The following is a 20,665-nucleotide window of genomic DNA, read 5'->3' as shown; positions in this document are numbered from 1 at the left end:
AATAAACTAATTAAAGCATACAATACAACATCACCTTTGTGAAATGTGTTAAAGGTGATATGCGACTTCTTTTTTTCACAAAACTGCTGCTGCTGAGCAAAAAAAAAAAAATCTTACAAGGTACCAGAGGGACAAGCTATTCTCAAAAAAGCAGAAGAAATAAACTTATTAAACAATAAAACACAACATCACCTTTGTAAAATGTGTGAAATGTGTCTTGATGTTAAACCTACTGGTGCCTATTTTTACTTACAGTTGCAATCAGCCAGTTTTCCTTATTAAAAACTTTTACTCTCCAAAAAAGTTTTAATTGCAACCAGAGATGTAAAGACTTCCTGAAAACCATACTAAAGAAAAGTACAGATACCTTGCAGTGAAAATGACTCCATTACCAGGTACAAGTCTAGCCTACCAGACTCCCGTACATTTAATTTGTACTGAGAGTCTGGCCTCTATCCATTGACAAGTGTTAACTTCCTTGAAGGCGGGTATTCTGTTGAAGTTTAAAACTATTGGATCTGCGCGGAGTCACTCTGGATCTGCCATAACCAATCGCTAACGTTTGGTCGTGACCAGGACTTGACATTTACACCCGTTGAATAATTGTAGTCTTTTCCAAAGGCATCTGAAATAAGCCATATTGCAGTGTGACACTACGACACTACAACTCCCATGAATATTACATGCACACAGTGTTGCCTTGTGACCGACAACACAGAAACGAAGAGACAGCTAGCTGAAGTTTCCATTGCAACTTGTAACAAATAATTTCCCAATGTGGCTCAATTAAGTAATTTTGAGTCTGATTCTGATATTTAAACAGACCAGTTTTTTTCAGTTTAGTTTTTTATCTTTTTTATTAATCTTCTACATCCATGCACCACTTGTATTATGCAATAAGAAGCTACTTTATGTATGTATCTTAATACATGGTTTTATTTAAAAAAAGGAGCTTACAACCTTATCAGAGCTAATGATAATGACCTGTATTGTTATACATTTATGTGGTCTTGATTTGGGTGTGTACAGTGGTTTTAAAAGGGTTGTAAATCTAGTTCAAGTAAATTTTAGCACGCCATAGTCAACTTTTATCAGGTAATTTCACAACAACAAAAACTGTGGCTAGTAAGAATGCTGTGTGGCTAGTAACTTTGGAAAAACACTAGCCACATTGGCTAGTGAGCAAAAAAGTTAATGTCAAGCCCTGGTCGTGACGTATGATGACTCAAACTAGCGCACAATCTCAACGTCATCGTTCTCAGCCACTCCCTCTGTTCGCTGATTGGACCGGTAAAAAATTGACTGGAGAAAACCCAAAAATATACTGCAATCCCAGACGTAGTACTGAAGGAAAATGAAAATTGAGCGGAAGTACGTAGGAGGGCGGAGACAGGCTAGTACAAGTCACCATTCCAAAACAACTTCAGTAAAAGCATCTGATTTTAACAGTACTTTTTAAGTATTTTAGTCATACTGAAGGAAAGCTGAAAGATGCACTAGTCCTCAACGCCTAAGAGACATGCCAATGAAAAACAAGAAACAGCTGATTTGTGAGGAGAGCAATCACACGTTTATATAAAAACGAACACCTCAATATTGCAATCGACACAACAGCCTCTTAAACCTCTACAGACACTCAAGTCTCAGTTAAGCTCAAGCGCACAAAAAGGGCACAAGTAAACCAATAATCCTTAAAAAGCTCTCTTCAGTATAACGGATGATTAAAATAATGTTAACTATAATTAAAGCCTAAAAAAGCCAACGCCTACTTGCTCTCGGCGTACTGGTTTCGGCCTCATCACCGGCTACTGTCATGTCCTCATCTCATTTATGAAACACCTACAATTCAGCAACCAGCTAATGCACTCACATTTGTGTAAAGTAGCCTTGTTGACAAGTTTGTTTAAGGGCAAAATGCACAAGATGTAGTACCTTCAATATTATTTTGCCAAACAGTTGATGGGGCCCCCCCATTGACTTCCATTTTATGGAGAGAAAAAATACTATGGAAGTCAATGGGATCCAATCAACTGTTTGATCACAGACCATCTTCAAAACATCTTCTTTTGCGTTCAGCAGAAGAAAGAAATTCATACACGTTTGGAACTATTTGTGGGTAAGTAAATGACAGAATTTTAACTTTTGAGTGAACTATCCCTACAGTTACATAATTACATTTACTCAATATGCTACTTTAAACCACTTATTGCAACCTCATTTGAAACATGTGCCTCTACCTAATTTTTTTGCCTACCTATACATAAAATTAAACAAATTCACTGCAGTTTCCAAACAGCAACAACTTTTTATTCCTTATATTTGAATATTTGACTATGGGAGCAGATTATCGATTAATAAAGACTTGTTTTCACTCGGTTATATGTTGACCTCAAAAAGCTGATTTGTAAAATAAGGCCACATTTACACATAGCCGAGTATTTAGAGAAACAAATACAGTACAGTGCTTAAATACAGTAGTAGCACATCATCTATGATACATCAACTGAAAATGCGACACCCGCAAGCCTCTTCGGAGCTGTCCTTTTCTTAAATGAGCTGCGGCAATGTTTCAAATAAGCTTCTGACGCTAGACTAATGCCTTTATTTTCAACGCGCTCACCTTGTACCCAAACCATTTTGAAACTAAGGAGCCATTTGTCCTCTGATTACATACAAGCTCCTCGGCACCACGTTTGCGGGACTCATGTTTAGTATAGGGGATTTAAAAAAAGTGACGTGAGTGGAAGGGCGGCGGGGCAGTGTGTGTGTGAGCGGGAGGCAGAGCGGCAGAGAGATGCGACAGAGTTGCGAATTTGCAGGCTCGACTCGAAATGTTATTTCAAATAGCGTAAAAACTTCAAATAACTTCTGTAACTATACTTGTAATGTATATTTTATTCATAAAGTGCTGTTATTTTACATTTGATTACAGTTTCTGTACCTAAATACCTTAAAAATGATTTCAATTGTATTTTTGTCCATTTGTGCAATTGCTAATTTGCTTATTTGTTCTTTTTTAATTACTGAGTGTTTACTTGTCTTTAACAGTGCTTGGAAATTATATTAGTTTGGCATGTTGTTTGTGTTGTGGTATATTTAAACCAGGCAAAAGTTCCTTGTGCAAGTGTTAGCCTGTCGATTTTTGTTCACAGATTTCAGTTACAATGAAATGTTTTGCAATAAGACTTAGAATAAATGTGAAAAAAAATAAAATAAAATGTTTTACCTTATTGGAAGTGTAATTTATATTTATTTTAAAATTACATTTAAAATGTATATTAAATTAGGCCTATATTTAAATTTAAGTATTTATAACATGTCATTCGAACAAGTAGCGAAACTGTTTCAAATACATAACCGGGTATTCTGAGTGCCTCCAAAATGAATCGCTTGAATGAATGAATGACACATTTTTTTAACATTCATGTCACCACCTACTGGCATAATGATGTAATCCAAACGATCTTTACTTGAAACATCAAGTTACTTTCAAAAGGTGTTTTACTGTAGCCTGGTTGACACCAGACTGTTGTAACAGAGTGGGTCTGGGTAAGGTTCCTTTACAGCCCATTTCCAAAGGGGCGTCACCAACTGACGCTCAAATGCCTCTGGGCACAATAGGCCTTATTCGCAAACACCGGAAGTAGCTAACCGCGGCCATATTGTTGACATGACATCTGTCCAAGGGGGTAATCAATCCGCCGGAAACTGAAGCCTCCGCGGGCGCCGCCATTGTAGCAGAACTTCACCTGCTGTTAGCATTCCATTGACTCCCATTCATTTTTGTGTCACTTTGACAGCGAATAACTTTACATCTGAAGCGTCCAAAGACTCCATTTGTCCATTATTTATTTCTAAAGAAACATGACAATGTATAAAAGGCTCCATTACTTTGTATCTTACGTTATGACCTCGTAGAAGGCGTTTTTGTAAAAAATAGGCTAACGATTGCGTCATACCCACGCGACTCTCTGTCGCACTGTAGAGAAATTACCATATAGACCGGCGGAGAAGCTCGCAAGCAATCGGGGGGACGTGGAGGCATAAAGTCAAGGGAGAAGCCCATGGCATAGAGATTCATAAAGTTGCTCCTGCTGCTAGCTCATTGACAACTAATAATCACGCTCTCTGTCTCTGCGAGATTCAGAAGGGAATGATTCAGATTTCCCTCGGCATAGCTACTAGAAGACCCACGTCACATCTACGTCGTCAAGCTCAGTTTGAGTCTGCGCAGTACGCCTGGCGATCAGGAAGTGAGTGCTTCAAATGGGCTTCACTTTTCTCCGTTGAAATCTATGGGGTCGCTGTGTCCATCTTATATACTGTCTATGCATCTGTCTCTGCATCTGTCTCTCTCCAAGATGATTCAATGTTACTATAATTATACTTGATCTGTAGATAAAGGTCTATGGTTTTGCATTAAACAACTTTATCTTACTGGACTTTATTGCTGTACCTTAACTACTTTCTACCGGGTGTCTCTCATAACACTGCAGTAGAGTCAGAGCATTATAATTGTTCTTCACGCGCACAGTAACTGACATTTAAAACTGTTAAAAGAAAATGCTCAATAAACTATTGCATAGATAGATAGATATTGTATAATACACTACGCATCAATATGTCTTTCCTTTGTGATTTGAACTTTTCAACGCGGACTCGACGCGCTGCGCGCTGTGACTCGTGTTGCTTCAAGCGCATCATTCTGCGCTCGGGATGCGCATAAGCGCTGTGTGCCGCACTGTATTGGGGCCTTTCATATCATAATACAGCGACGCAATGAACGATTATTAATAGCTTTTCTAGTTCTGTACTATCCATCATGTTGCTGCCTCATTAAACCGATGTGCTATACATTTAAAACATGTCTCAATTTTATTGTAGGCTATAAAAGAATTAATCTTTTTGATTTTTGTTATCTTGTTTTTCATGAATGTATTTTACAACAATACAAAGAGCAATGTGTAACGTTTTACCAAATTTAGTGTTACACTTATTCTAATATTTGTTCCTCACTAAAAGTTTTTTCATGTTCAGATTTAATACAATTATTGTGCACTTGTGATTTTTCTAGACTAAATTGTATGCTTAATTATCCACTATTCTAGTTTATAATAGCATTTATGGTCTTTGGTCTTTTTTTTTTTTTTTTTTTGTAATGAAGTTGTCTGTATTAAGTAGAATGTGTTTAAGACACAAAATAGTGATTATCAGTTCAACACACATTTATAGAAATTCTACTTGATTTAAAAAAAAACTGCCCTGGTATCGGATTGGTATCGGTATCGGTCGATACTCAGAATTTTTGGTATCGGATCAGTTCTGAAAAAATGGTATCGGTGCATCCCTATCAAGGAGCGACCTGTTTGTGCACTTTCTGAAGATTTTTTTGCACTGTGAATTTGCACTGTCAGTTCTGTTTTTGAATAAAGGGTTGGGAATGAATGCTTTTTTTTACTGTATTTTTATCCGATTAATCGATTAATCGAAAAAATAATCGACAGATTAATCGATTATTAAAATAATCGTTAGTTGCAGCCCTACGTATATTCCTCATACATAATATCGACCAATCAAACAAACAAAGGGGTCAATAAAACAGCTGGAGAACAATTATGTCACATAACATTTACTCAGCGGCAGCACCAAAGCAGATATGAATGTTCCGCTGTGATCGTACTTGACCTAGGTTTAATAGACACAGCCGAATCATAGTCATTTTGCGTCAGTGTTTAAATCATTTATTGACAACTGGGCATTGACAAAAATATCACAATTGGATTATATTTCGATTCAATTAACTTTGATTCAATAATGATTCATTTGGGGCCTATCAAGTACAGTACATGGTAAATTTCCTCAAAGTATAAAAATGACGAGTGAATTTATAGTCATTTATAGAGTTAATTAATTAGCAAGTCCACACAAACCTGCAAACTCACAAGAGGTGAAAACGGTGTCTATGTTAAAGTGTGTATGTCAGGTTAAATTTTTTTTTTAGATATATTAAATAAGGGTTAGATGTCTGAGTGAAAATGTAATTAGCATTAAAATTATTACTGTAACTGCCCTGCAATAAGATTTATAGCCATTTCTGTCAAGATCATATTTTTAAAACAAGGGCTGAGCTGTGACGTCATACAAGGGAGTCGCGCCAACAAAGTTCTATTGAAGTATGGAGAGTTTTGAGTCTGAGGAGATCCAAAATCCCCCTCAAACCTATACGATGGCCCACAGCCATACAATTTTGAGCCTCCCAGGCGGGAGACAGATGAGGAGCCAAACAGAAATGTAAATAATTCATATCGAAGAAACATAAATATCTGGTGTGAACACTGTAAAAAGTAATACCTAGATCTAACTTATAAAAAATGAGGCAAGTGGCTGCATTGGATGTTTTAGGTTGAGTCAACTTGCAGCCTTTTTTAAGTATATTGAACACAGTAACATTACTTAATATGAATGCAATAAAATCAAGTTGAGTTAACTAATAGTACTAGTATTACTCAGTTAGATAAACCTACTTTTCTTGGTACAGGTAATGTATTTATGGGTTGCTACAAGTAACCTCTACTCATTTTAATTAGGTTTTATGAACTTTATTTTTTTAGTAAAATTAACCTAATCATATGTGAATAAACATTTTAATTGAGTCCTGGCTATAACCTCAGAAAATAAATCTAAATGTCTATTCTAAGCACTGAATCCCTTTAGAATTTGTCAACAATTACAAATTCAATTGAAGAAGAAAAAGATGATGAGAAGATAGATTGAAGACAATAACATTTATTTAATGTCAACCAGTGTCACTTTTAGTACAAAACAGCAAATAAATGTGCCCGCACATTTTATAATATAAAACAAACACTGTATAAGTGCTTTGAAATATCAAAACTGCTCAATCTGCAATGTTTGGATAAAGTTAAATGTGAGCCATAAAATCACATTGTATCACACTGGAACTGCAATGTCAAACATTATTACAGTATTTCTCTATTTTGAACAAAAATAACCATGGAAATGATATTACCTGACCAACTTGTACCTGTCAATTGAGTCTTAAAGGAACATGCTTTAAGATAAAAATCGCATGGGGTCCAATCCCACAAAAAGCCTCTGATCTCAAAAGTATACACCAATTTTGAGGGATACTTGAGGTCGAGAGCATAGGTAAGTCCAAACAGGAGGCAGCATGCTTTCGACAGGTTTGACACATCTCTGACCACGGGCTGTCCTTCTATGATAATACCAATCGTGTCGGGATGATGGCACATGTAAATTTGCAGTGGGCAACTGCCAAGCTCAGCATGCACCTCTGTTTCAGCACGATTCTATTGGAGGAGATAAAAAAAAAGAATCAATAGTTTGGTCAGACAAACAGGTAATGAGATGAATATAGCAGACAGGTAGAAGACACAAAGTTAAAATTGTACTTTTGTTGCTAAAGGTGGTGGATACTAGACTGATACTGTGACTAGAGCATGTGACCAGAGTGAAGTCTACCATGACAATGCCATAGAGTGTGGGTACTAAACTATCATGATCTACTGTAGCATGAGTGTTGTCTTATTCTGGTTCAAAGGATGCATTACAATAAAACAATGCAATTGTCCTTGCCTATCCCATTACTCATCACATTACTGTTTATTAAAGGGATACTCCACTTTTTTTGGAAATAGGCTCATTTTACAACTCCCCCAGAGTTAAACAGTTGAGTTTTACCGTTTTCGAATCCATTCAGCCGAACTCCGGGTCTGACGGTACCAGTTTTAGCATAGCTTAGCATAGATCATTGATTCTGATGAGTCCAGTAGCATTTCTTTCAAAATGACCAACGAGTTTCAATATTTTTCCTATTTAAAACTTGACTCTTCTATAGTTAAACCGTGTACTAAGATCGACGGAAAATGAAAAGTTGCGATTTTCCAAGCCTATATGGCTAGGAACTACTCTCATTCCGGCGTAAGAATCAAGGAACTGTGCGGCCGTACCATGGGTGCAGCAGCGTAATGATATGACGAAGCACCTGAAAATAGTCCCCAGCTCAGTAACTTCCAAAATGACCGGGGCTAAGTTTGTGTAGTTTTTAGGCGGCAAATTAGGTTTCCAAATAATTACGGTTCGGTATCAGCACCAAAGTAAATGTAATCTAAATTGTCTCTCACAAATGTCGCCATGCTACAAGGCACGCTCCCTGTGCAAGCAGGTTGTCACGTTGGTTTGTGGACGGCAAGTGCTTCGTCATATCATTACGCCTGCTGCACCCATGGTACGGGTGACAGAACACGTCAAAAAAAGACGTCATAACTTTCATTCTTGCTCTTCAGTGGACGTCTTTTCAACATACGACTTTTGTGACAAAGATGTTGAAAAGATGTCTTTTAGACATACCTGTGCTCAGTGAGACAGACAGACAGACAAATTGACAAGTAGCTTTGAGCCCAATACATACGTGGTGGACACTGATAAGGTCTTCCTGTCTCTCCCCCATGTACTCAATCAGGCATCTCAGGACCACTTCTCTCCTTTTCTCTATTGTCCAGGATGACTCGAAATTTTACAGCTGCCTCCATTTTGATGATGTAGCCTTAAAAAGATGACAAAACAACATATTTTTACATTCAGTCTGGCATTGTTTAGCTAGCATTCTTGCAATATGTAATTTTTTGTATTAAAATGTCAACAAAAAACAATTATATACTTTGAGCCACATTTAATTGACTTTTTCTCCAATTTAATTTTTATGATACACATTTTAAAGCCTGGTAGTTTTTAGTCCTACAATATATTTAACTAGATTAAGGATTTTAGTCATCACATGTCAGGATCTTAAATGGTCACAGAAAAACAGTTGAGTAAATGTTAGTGGCAACTGACAGCTTACCAAACTGCCTCAGAGAAAGACTGACTGATAATAAACTGCTCTATTTGGTGATTTTTACCGTTTGTTGTGGGGAGGAGACAGAAAAGGTGATCATATCTGCCTTCTATTGGTGGTTGGTACATAAAAACGTCGAAAAAATTTTACCTTTGTGTTACTTACCTGTGAATAGTTATAGCTGTATTTGTATAAATTCTGAAGTTTTTCTTACCTGGATGTGAAGCTTGAAGACCCCAGGTAACAAACGCGCTTGGGTATCTAAAGACCAGGAAAATGTTTGTTAGAATAAGATTGAAAATCAGTGGTAAATGTAACTTATTTAAGAAATGGGTTAGAAATTGTTTTGTTTTTTTCAACTAAAACTCTGTCATTTATTGACAATGCAGCATTAAAAAAAACGTGGATCAAATATCTAAAATCAGACAGACTAATAAGCATACATCTCTACAGTTTAATCTGTGTATCTGCTTTACTAATGCAAAAGTATAACGTTACTAACAGAATCTCTGACACACGGCTAACGTTACCTTGTTTTGCCGGCTGTCCATAAAACACCATCTTACTTTCCCTTATTTGCCCGCACAACTATTGCCTGAAGGCTCGAAATTGCGACCGTTTCGATCGCATATGATCCCAAAATTTAATGTGCAATCTAGGGCATTTGTGCAAATAATTATTACCTACGTCAGCCTTTTTTTAAAAACAAATGTTGTTACAGTGGCGATGATGTTAGCAGGTGCTGCTAGAAACGTGCATTAAAACACATAACTAGGCATGACTACAGCACTTTTTTTAAATTTAATTTAAAATGTATGAAATGTAATTGTATATTAACACGGTCTCAACCGCTGTTGTCTGTCGATCGGCTGTGCAGCCATCTTAGCTTGCCATGTGTGCAGGATAGCTAGCTAACGTTACAGTACAATTTGCAAACCTATAACCTCAGCTCCCTAATGGAGTAACGTTAACGTTAAGCGATTTCGCGTGACTTTACATCACCAGTCATTCGGCTAAATTTGCTCAACTTACCGTGTTATACAGTCCAATACAGATTCGCTGCAGCGAACAAACCGTTGAGGTGCCGAGGAAGATAGTGCATCTGCCTGGGAAAGTCCGCGCCAATCATCTTCTTCTTCTTCAAAGTGCGCGCCAATGAAAAAGGGATGCCAACTTATACAAAATGTAAAATATTTACGTTTTATGAACGCACCAGCCACATCGACAGCTGCTCAAATAAATTGTGTATGTCAACTCACTTTTATAACATTTATTGTACACAACAACCACATACAAATCACTACCTAAATAAATTGCATTTGTTTTATTTAAAATATATTGTTATATAAAAACTACTATATTTTAAGTCAAGAGGAAGTATTTTGATACTTTTTATTATAAAACTAATAAAATTAACTAGATTACAACTATTTAAAGTATATAAAACCAACTTTGTGGGTGTAGCACTTTTTACAGTGAAGAAGAACCAGTGGAGAGTTGGTCAGGTGTCTGGTAGTATAGGCATAACTTAGCGGTGGAACGGTACATGTATTCGTATTGAACCGAAACGGTACGGGCGTCACGGTTCGGTGCTTGAATATACACGGAGAATACACGGTATGAAAATAAATAAAACTCGCGTGCAAATTAATTCATGCGGAACTAACGTTGGCTTACTGTTATACGCGGGTTATTTAGGGTCACCTAATCTGCAGCTCCGCCTTAGCTCTGAAGCTCCGGCTATAATGAACAGCCTGCGGTGTCAAGATTGCAATGCTGGAATGTGTGTGTGTGTGTGTGTGTGTGTGTGTGTGTGTGTGTGTGTGTGTGTGTGTGTGTGTGTGTGTGTGTGTGTGTGTGTGTGTGTGTGTGTGTGAGAGAGAGAGAGAGAGAGAGAGAGAGAGAGAGAGAGAGAGAGAGAGAGAGAGAGAGAGAGAGAGAGAGAGAGAGAGAGAGAGAGAGAGAGAGAGAGAGAGAGAGAGACGCGGGCGCGATCGACTGCTTCAGTAGCACCGTAGGCACCGCATCAGCTACCAGTCTCGGTTTTAAATCCCATTTTATAACCCATGAGATCTCCAACCGCGTAGTCCTTCTCAGTGAAATGGGCGCTGCAAATGACCGAAGTCTTGGACACCGAGGTAGCACTGAAGTCAGCGCGTTTGGTCCGAACAAAGTTGACCCAGGCACGGAACACAGTGGACTCTGTGACCGGTTTTAACGGTGTTTTTGCACACAGCACAAACGCAGTAATTCACCATCGTGAAAATACGCCTGCGTATACTAACTACCTAACTTAAATAACTAACTAAATAACTAAATAAATGTCCTAATCACTAATTCTCTCGCTCTATCACTCGTACAATTATCAACACAACTCAGCGAGCTGGGGAGACGTCTCCCTGTTATGACGTCAAATGATTCGTTTGGGGGGATGGGCAGTTTTAAGTGAGGACTGAAAATAACGAACTTTTTCATCTTATATTCTGCCTTTAGGTATCGAAAAACATACAAAACAATACATCAACTTGTCAAACGTGTATTTCCCCTAACTATTTTGTGTCAATCATAATTAAAAATTTAACCTGACATACACACTTTAAATAGACACAGCCGAATCGTAGTCATTTTTAAATTAGATCGCGTCAGTGTTTAAATCGAGATCTCTAGCTTTTAAAGATTAATTGTGCAGCTCAAACTTACAGTAAATATTTTATATATAGCATAATAAAAACGTATTATAAATCTAGTATACTATAGTAAATGTAAGTAGCCTATTAAAAAATATGTCAAAAGAATTACAATACATATAAGTATAATAAATAAATAAAAATATTTAATAAAAAATAAGTTAAAATAATGTAAATTGATGACTTTAACAAACTATCAATTAACAACCTCGGGTCTACAGTAGGCCGGTCTTTAACGGTTTATGCCCATATGGTTTCGTAAAAAAATACATTTCCCTATAGAGAAAATGAAATACTGTGAAAATAGTTTAAGTTATGACTTAATATATTTGATTTAGTCTAGTTGGTTATGTATCAAATATGCAATCTGGCAGCAGCAACAGCACATTTTTCCATTTAGGTGATGAAATTCCCCATATGCCAGTCGACAATGAGAACGAGGAACAATGATGAATAATGTAAACTTGATGTTACACCTCAAATGATGAGGGAATTTATAGTCATTTATAGAGTTAATTAATTAGCAACTCCACACAAACCTGCAAACTCACAAGAGGTGAAAACGGTGTCATGGTTTATGATAAAAAATATTTTAGGGGTGGTCTGGACTCTGGAGGCATCCTCCCACCATTAGAAAATTTATTTTAACATGTAAACGAAGCATTCTGGTGTACTCTGGAGAAAATAAAAGGAAAAGACAACATTTGCTCCAAGTCAAAAAACTAAAAACATTTATTAACAAACTAGGGCTGGCCATTGACACAAATATCACAATTGAATTCGATTTCGATTAAATTAACTTTGATTCAATATTGATTCATTTGGGGCCTATCAGCTACAGTACATGGAAAAATGTCCTCAAAGTGTAAGAATATATCTCAACAACTATACAGAGAATCACAGTTATATTACCATTATACCATAACACCATTATATTAAAATTTTAAATAAATTTGATTTGAGGGATACTTACATGTATAGGCCTACATAAGGACGTTTTTATAGTAACGTTATAATACATTTTAATGACACAAATCCTCGTTTTTATATTTAAACAATGGTGGCTGTCATAAAACAGATTGATTCAACTATACATTCAATATTGAAGAATAGGCTATAAGAATACAAAAGACTAGTGCATATCTTTCAACATACCTTCCGATGTTAAAGGTTTTTGTAATAAAATATCCAAAAATCACTTGCACAGTGGGATATATTTCCTGCAGTTGTGTACTTAAATTATCCTAAAAGTTCCCAAAGATTTCAGAGAAATTCCAATTTTGGCTTGTCCCTCCCTGGTCAGTCGCATAATATCCGCGTTATACCTGGTTTCCGCTTGTACTGCCATAGTAACGTGTGGCGCTGATATCTGTCTCTCGGCTACAATCGTGCCATGCTTCATACCACAGTCATGTTAAAAAAAACATCAATGTCTTCACTCATCCATAAACATAGATCCATCGGCATGACGACCATAATTCCATTCCTTACCCAGATAGCAGGCAGACATCGATTCAACGTTGATTTTTAGTTGTAAAGGTCAGTATCAATCATCGATCAAATTTCAACGTTGACGTCCACTTGGTCGGTAGGCCTATATCAGAACGTTATTACGTAGAAAATAAAACATCGATTCAACGTTGAAATGTGGTTGTCTGGCGTTGATTCAATGTTAATTTGATGAGCAAAACGATGTTGTTTCGATGTCACCTCAACAGTCGTTTCCACGTCGATTCAATGTCAGTTTGCTATCTGGGTAGTCATCAACCTACGCCTTTGTTATTGTAAGCGATCCCTAGCGGTGAGAAAAATTACATATTGTAGCTTTAATTCATGTTCATTTCGTGTTGTGAGTTACCATAGACTGTTAAAAAATAGGTTTTGACTAAAGCGGAAAATATAATCGGTTCATGGGCGCTCCACTTGAACTGAGGCGCCAAAAAAAAGATTGCGAAAGATCGAGAGCATGCTCGAGATATGAGCCGTTTCTCAATGTCAATGAAGGATCCTCGAAAGCCGGAATTTCGAGGATGCTACGTCATCGACATCCGTCGAAGGACTGTTCCAATGTCGAGGATCCTCAGAATTTCAACCAAGGGCGGAGTCCTTCATTCGGAAAATATCCCATATACAGGAAAGGGTGCATATGTGTAGACTCTCAAATCGCCCACAATCCTATGCGTGCAGCTTTGCTATCTTGTTTTTAAAAAAAAATACAAAATGTCGGAGGTTAGCGGAGTCAGAGCAGGGGCAATATGCTTTTAAATGCAAGTATATTTATTAACAATTGTTAGCTTGTTTGCCGTCACCGGCATTTCACATATTTTACCATTGCATGTGTTTTAACAGCTAGAATGTTGCTATGGACGCAGTTCTGTTCACTCAGGCAATACAATCATTTTTAAATCAATAAACTCCTTTTTAAATCAATATTTTGTCTCAAATTATTGATTCATTATTGTTGATTTATTTTGTTAGGTAGGCAGCCATGTAATAAGCGGGATAATGTATAGCGAGCCAGTTTTTACAGCGAATACAACCCTTAGGTTTATTCAAGACCCCTTCGCTTCGCGTTAGAGTTCGCGGGGTTTCACTGACGGGCGCAATGACGTGCACTTGCTAGAATATTCCATTTAGGCCTACGTGTTCTCTCGAATCCTAAAGAGGATCCTCGCCTAGCCTCTGAAGGAAATGACTTGGAAGGACGCGTCCTGCCAAGGAAGTATCCTTGACATTGAGAAACACCTATGGTCTCATTCCAGTCCAGTCTATTCACATAACTTAAATTACACATCTTGATTCAAAGTGCGAGGCAAATTGCGCCGAAAAGCGTTTGCAGGTAACTTTATGCCACAAACTCTCAAATGGCTTGGGTTGGGTATGCAGAGCATTTGCAGCTATGGACTGCACACCCATAACATATAGCTACTGTAATCGGCTATTTTAACTTACTTCTCATTCCAGTTAAATCATCCAAACACTGGTGGCATGGCTGAAGATCCTGTTACTTCCGGTTCGTCCTCATTTCTAGTCAAGGTTGGTTGATAGCATAGACAGTAAATTCACCCACGAATCCGCAAATTGTTTACTCGCAGTTCGATTCGCGACACAATTTTTGATCCGGTTCAGTTCAATGAATCGTCTCAAAGTTCATGAATCGCGCAAATATTAACGAATCAATCCTCTCTCTCTTGTTTTTTTTTTTTTTTTTTTTTTGGGTGGAGTAAAAAAGTAATAGGCTATAGCTAACTTGCGAATGTTTAAAGGAAAAACTAAAGTTCCTCAAAATTTAAATATTGTATATAATATATCTGATAAAAAAATAACAGTAAAAATCCACCAAATGGTTGTTAATAAATAATTTGCAATTTATTCATTTATCATTAGACTACACAAAATGCTTACTCCAGGCAGCATTCCAGAGATTAAATTTTGTCTGAACATGACTAGCAATTTACTGACTCACCCCTTCAGATACCCGGAATAAAACATTCATCATTCATTAAACATAATTAATCTGATGCAGGTTGAAGCAATGTTTGTTTCATACTGTGCAACAGTCTAGCAAATTAATTGTTCTATATTCCTTTCATATTTTCTCTCTGTGTGTGTCTCCTAGTTCTTGTAGCTTTGTGAAGTTGAACAAGTTGAAGGGTAATTACCTCTTCATTATGTAGAGGAGAGAGAAAAGAGAGGAAAAAGATGTAGCAGTCTGTCAGCTGTCCTGATCTGAAAGGTCAAAGTGGGAGAAGGCAGTGGTAGAGAAAGGCCAGCCGTGACGTGTCCCATTCAAAAACACACGGCACGTCACAAGTCTTCATCACAACAGAGACAGCTCACTGCACTGCTCTAACCAAACTGCAATTGCAATTCAAATTCAATCACTCTGCATGGCATCTTTCAGGCGAGTTAAATCTTCTATGCAGTTGTTCTCAAAGTCATTCTAATGTGATGGGTGAGTGACTATTTAAAGAGAAGGTCAATAAAAATGCCCCGCACAATTTGAGGAAAACATTTTTATTATTAGTTTAAAAAACAAAAGATTTTCCTATTATGATTCAGTATCCGAGAGTCTGCCAATAACTGATTTATCTTATGCAAACGAACCATTGATAATTACTCTAATGAGGCTAAACTGAGCTGATAATCATAACAGCTGAGTTTTATTACATTTTTATCTTGTAGAAAAACACTAATGTAATTAATCAAAATATACAGAGCACTCTTATGATGTGAAACTAGATCAACCAAATTGTTTCATTATCTTCTTTGAACATATTTAATTAACTCAATGAATCAAATATAGTCGTTTTATTTGGACATAAAAAAATGGATGAAAAAAGATTCAGTTGAAGCTAAACTAAAAGCAACTGAAAGTGCCAATAGATGCAGCTGTTATGTTTTTAGCAGAGGTAAAATAGGTCACAGAGAGTTTATCTCCCTCTTACACTATCAACCATGTATCAGGAATGTCTCAGATCTGTATCTGCTGAGCTAAATTAAAAATGGGCGCTTTGTGCCGCCAAGGGTAGATGTGTGTATCTGTGTGTGAAAACGAATTTATATTTTATTTCTTTTCAAACAACCATAAAATGAAATCATTTTAAAAATGGTGATTTAAAATGTAAGGAATAATATTTGCATAGAAATTTTAAATAAGTTAATGTCATATTAAAAAGTGTAATATTTTTGTATTTTTGTATTGTTGTACTGTCAATAGTTCCAAAAAAAGCTGAGGCAGTTCAATGGGACCTGAAATAATTGTTAAGTAACTAACAATGATAATTCCTTTTCCAGTGGTATTGATATAATTATAATGAAAAAGCTTGTTTGCTTGATTTTTAGCAGCTGCTCTACTGTCCTCACAAAACCTGAACCCAACCTGTTCAGCTATTTATTTGGCTGACAGACCATGGGACTAAATAAAACAAATGTTCAGTTTCACTTAGCCTACTCATGAGCTCCAAATTTCAAAACATCAAAGCAGTCACTTTAATCAAACTAAAAATATTGATTAATGTTTGATTAATATGCTGAGTAAATACAGATTAAAAGATTCCGAAGGTGCATAGTCTGTCAATAATGTGCTTGAGAGTTTTATTTAGCCTCATAGTTTTACCCTTTTATCTCCTAAATCAATCCTGCTATGTCACCTTTTAGTCACTGACAAGTAGTGTCCTGTCCACAACGTATCTTCTGCAGAGGTTGTAGAGCTGTTGGTGGATCCATTATTGTCAACCACACAGAGTGCCACTCTCCTACTATGATAAATCCTGAAGAAAACTCTTGCATTCTAGACATACTGATATTAATCAATGCATTTAACAATGTTCAACTCCAGGTAAAACTAAAACCAATTTTAATATCCATGTCTCGTTTGTTTGTAAAAAAGTAATTTGTTCTTTTGAAACTAACTGGTTGCAGGCCTAACTTTGAACACTCCAGTAAATATAAATCGCTTCGAATCAAAGGCCATAGATCCTTACAGAGTTCTGCCATTAATCTGTCTGTACCGTGAGGCCTGCCGGGGACGGGTCCTGGGCAGACACAGTAAGTTGCAACAAACATTTGAGCCATGATGTATGTTTCTGTGAGACAAAGTAAATCACGAACATACAATTGCAGGCACTTCTGCATCTCAAGCTCCAACTGCATCTCAGTGCTCCACAACTACAACACTATACCTCCTAGAATGACAGTTTGCAGAAAAATCATTAATTTATTCATTTATATCTATTCTTTCTGACCATATTGGATATTTCAGATACATTTCTATCAATGTTATTTTTCTCAATGTCCAAAAAAAGAGAATTATTTTCTTTTAAGATAATAGTAATAGTTCAAATAAAACTGTATTTAACAATTTTACACAAACTGAATATTATAAACAATATTGTAACTATTTTTTCAACATAAAAAAAAACATGGGGGGGGGGGTTATTCACCAACATTAATCTCTGAAATTTGTACTGAAACCACCAAATGCAATTAGTAAAGCATTAAAGGTGCAATGGGTAATCTGGGGAATGCTAACATTGAAAGCATACGATCCCACCCTCCCTGCAAATTGCTGTCCAAAGCCACGCCTTCCCCTAAAACACATAAACGCACACAGACCAGAAGCGAGATGACCGAGACAATGCAATTGGATCACATCATATGTCATTCACCGGTGAGAAAACTTTATAGTACAGTGAGGTGAGAAACAGAAGTGCTTGCTTGCATACATGTATGTGATTGTGAAATATCCCCAGTTCAGAAGTTGACTTGTTGACAATTTTTGTTGACTTGTTGAGAGTTTGCATTTTGGCCAACAGCCAAATCACCCTGTAGCCCAAGACTGGTTGCCCACAGCAGGGCTGAGTCTGGTTAGTACCTGGATTGGAGACCTCCTGAGAAAACCAGGTTGCTGCTGGAAGAGGTGTTAGTGAGGCCAGCAGGGGGCGCTCACCCTATGGTCTGTGTGCGTCCTAACACCCCGGTATAGTGACGGGGACACTATACTGTCAAAGAGCACCGTCCTTCGGATGAGACGTTAAACCGAGGTCTTGACTCTCCGTGGTCATTCAAAATTCCAGGATGTCCTTCGAAAAAGAATACGGGTATAACCCCGGCATCCTGGCCAAATTTGCCCCTTGGCCTCTGTCCATCATGGCCTCCTAATCATCCCCATATACTGATTGGCTTCATCACTGTCTCCTCTCCACCAGTAAGCTGGTGTGTGTTGGGCGTTCTGGCGCAATATGGCTGCCGTTGCATCATCCAGGTTGGATGCTGCACATTGGTGGTGGTTGAGGAGATTCCCCCCTTCCATATGTGAAGCGCTTTGAGGTCCTAGAAAAAGCACTTATATAAATGTAACAAATTATTATTATTATTATATGTACTGTCAAACCTGAAATGTAGATAGATACTTGCCACTTGTTGTCAGTTCAGAAGGAAAGCTACAGGTAGGTTGTCTGTCTGCACAGCGTACGTGAAACGTGCTGATGACGTATGATGTCTTCGTGAACAGACTTCGTAGTGGTATGCAAACACACGTTGACTGACAGGGAACACAACACATAGTATCATTTTATTCTGACAGAATGAAATGATTAAACGAACATGTTATGGTCCTACGCCTTTCACGGACGATTTATATTTATTAAATACATTTAGACCGCTTAACATAGTGATTGGTATCAGGATATGTAGAGACTTTCAACCAGCATAACAAAAAAAATTATGTTGATAATCAACTATATTGCATCTTTAATACGATGTTTTACTTAGCTAATTAATTTCAATAATGAAGCTCACAGATTCACTCGGCCAACTTGCTGAGGTAAACGCTGCACAATGGTATGGCTCAGAACTTCAAAACATCAGACAGGCATATATTTCATCACAACATCATAATATACATCATACACATGCTATATTGCTTAATACACAATTGTTAATATCAACAGAAAACTATAGCGGGATAACCTGGCTTCTCTCAAGACTGCTGGATATGCTAAAGTCTGCCGGCACATTGACATGATTGATTACAAGGTATTTTGTGACATCATAAACACCAGCGATTTCAAACCACATTTTTGAGACTGCTTTTAGATCACTGCAGTTTTAAAGAGAAAACACTCAGCAATGGTGTTGACTTGTGAATTTGCACATGGTTTGTCTTAAAGCATATTCAAAACACCACATAGACATATAAACAACATTACAAACTTGATTTTCACCACAGGGGGGGCAAGAAACACCTCTTGCAACACCTTGGAGTGTGTTTTTAGGAACTGTAAGGATTTCTGTGTAAGGCTTATGGTGATGACTGGCTTATGAGCCAATTTTTATTCCCAAGGGCCATCACCTTGCAAAAGTGTGTAAATTGTAGAAGTTGCGTTCTGAGAAAGAATTTTCACATGATTAAAATGTAATCTGTGATGTGCACTTGACTCTGACTACCGTAGTTGTGAAATGCCTGGCAGGAAAGACTGTATAATGCAAAAGTAATTGGTAAGCTTGTACAATGAATATCAGATTATATGTTTTATGGTAGGCCTATACTGTGGTTTTATAAAGGAGATCTGGTGGCTTTTATAAATCTGAATTTTGATGGAAACTTTTACACATGAGTTCCCAGGTCTTATTTGTTGGGGAATGTGTTTTAGGGATGTGTACTTCATATAGTCATAAAGCTTTTCTGAGACCAACTCCAATGGCTTAAACGGGGCTTCTGTTAAAGTTCTTAGGACCATTGCTATTCCCAGGAGGGAACTCACGACCAACAGATAGGCCTCAACCATCTGGCATCACACAAAAACTGAGACATCAAGGGATGACTCCCAACAGAAGCTCCATCCAAGGGTGTGTGGCCTCAAGGCCATGAGCCAGCCCTGCTGTGAGACACTCTTGAAGGAACTCAGTAATGGACCGATAGGGCAGTTAACTAGAGTTGACATTTCAGGGCATACAACTTTCTAGTAGAAGGAGCTCTGGAGTTTAGGGGACAGTGGCTTATCTTCTCTAAGGCAATCCACTTCTGCTCTGTTGTACCTCGGCCATGTGGACTCCACTACTTGTGGAGTCGAAAGTCCCCGGACCTCAGCCCCTGCCTCGACAGAATGTCTGTACCCATGTTTATATGCCCCAGAATGTAAACTGCTCTCATAAAAAGGATTTTGGTTTCCGCCCAGAGCAGGATCTGCTGGGCCTGCCTGAATAGCGGACACAAATGCAGCCGCCCTAGTAATTGATGTAGGATAATACTGTAGTGTTGTCTGTAAGGACCAGCACATGGTAGACCCTCAGCAGGGAAAGGAAGTGTTTCAGAGCAATTTGTGTGCCATGAGAGATGAGGAACTCTGGCGTCTTCCAAAGCCGTAGTGATGCTTCTGATACCCACGGCGCATGACACTTACGTCTCTGGAAGGATGATTCAGATAATGGAAACCTCTGCTCCTCAGCCAGAACTCGAAAGGTCTCATGTGCAGGAGACCCAATGGAGTGACATTGGCTGCTGCCACCATACTCAATATTGGTATGCTTCACCCCCAGAAGCAAGCCTGGGAAACTTCCTGTGTTCTGGCAAAAACTCAATGTAAAAACAAGCATC

The 20,665-nt window shown here is 37.7% G+C and overlaps 1 long non-coding RNA gene across 1 annotated transcript; it reads right to left on the bottom strand.

The window, feature by feature from the left end:
• Nucleotides 1–6,772: 6,772 nt before the first annotated feature.
• On the bottom strand, nucleotides 6,773–10,184 carry LOC307001118. The gene is made up of 4 exons (XR_013798166.1): nucleotides 9,911–10,184; nucleotides 9,093–9,139; nucleotides 8,453–8,587; nucleotides 6,773–7,331 (listed from the first exon to the last, which is right to left on the bottom strand). It is a non-coding gene; the product is annotated as an uncharacterized lncRNA (long non-coding RNA).
• Between the last annotated feature and the right edge of the window lie 10,481 nt (nucleotides 10,185–20,665).

The sequence above is a fragment of the Phoxinus phoxinus genome, assembly GCF_949152265.1.
Source record: "Phoxinus phoxinus genome assembly, chromosome: 6".
In the NCBI taxonomy this organism is placed as follows: domain Eukaryota; kingdom Metazoa; phylum Chordata; class Actinopteri; order Cypriniformes; family Leuciscidae; genus Phoxinus; species Phoxinus phoxinus.
This window is presented reverse-complemented; position numbering and strand designations above follow the sequence as displayed.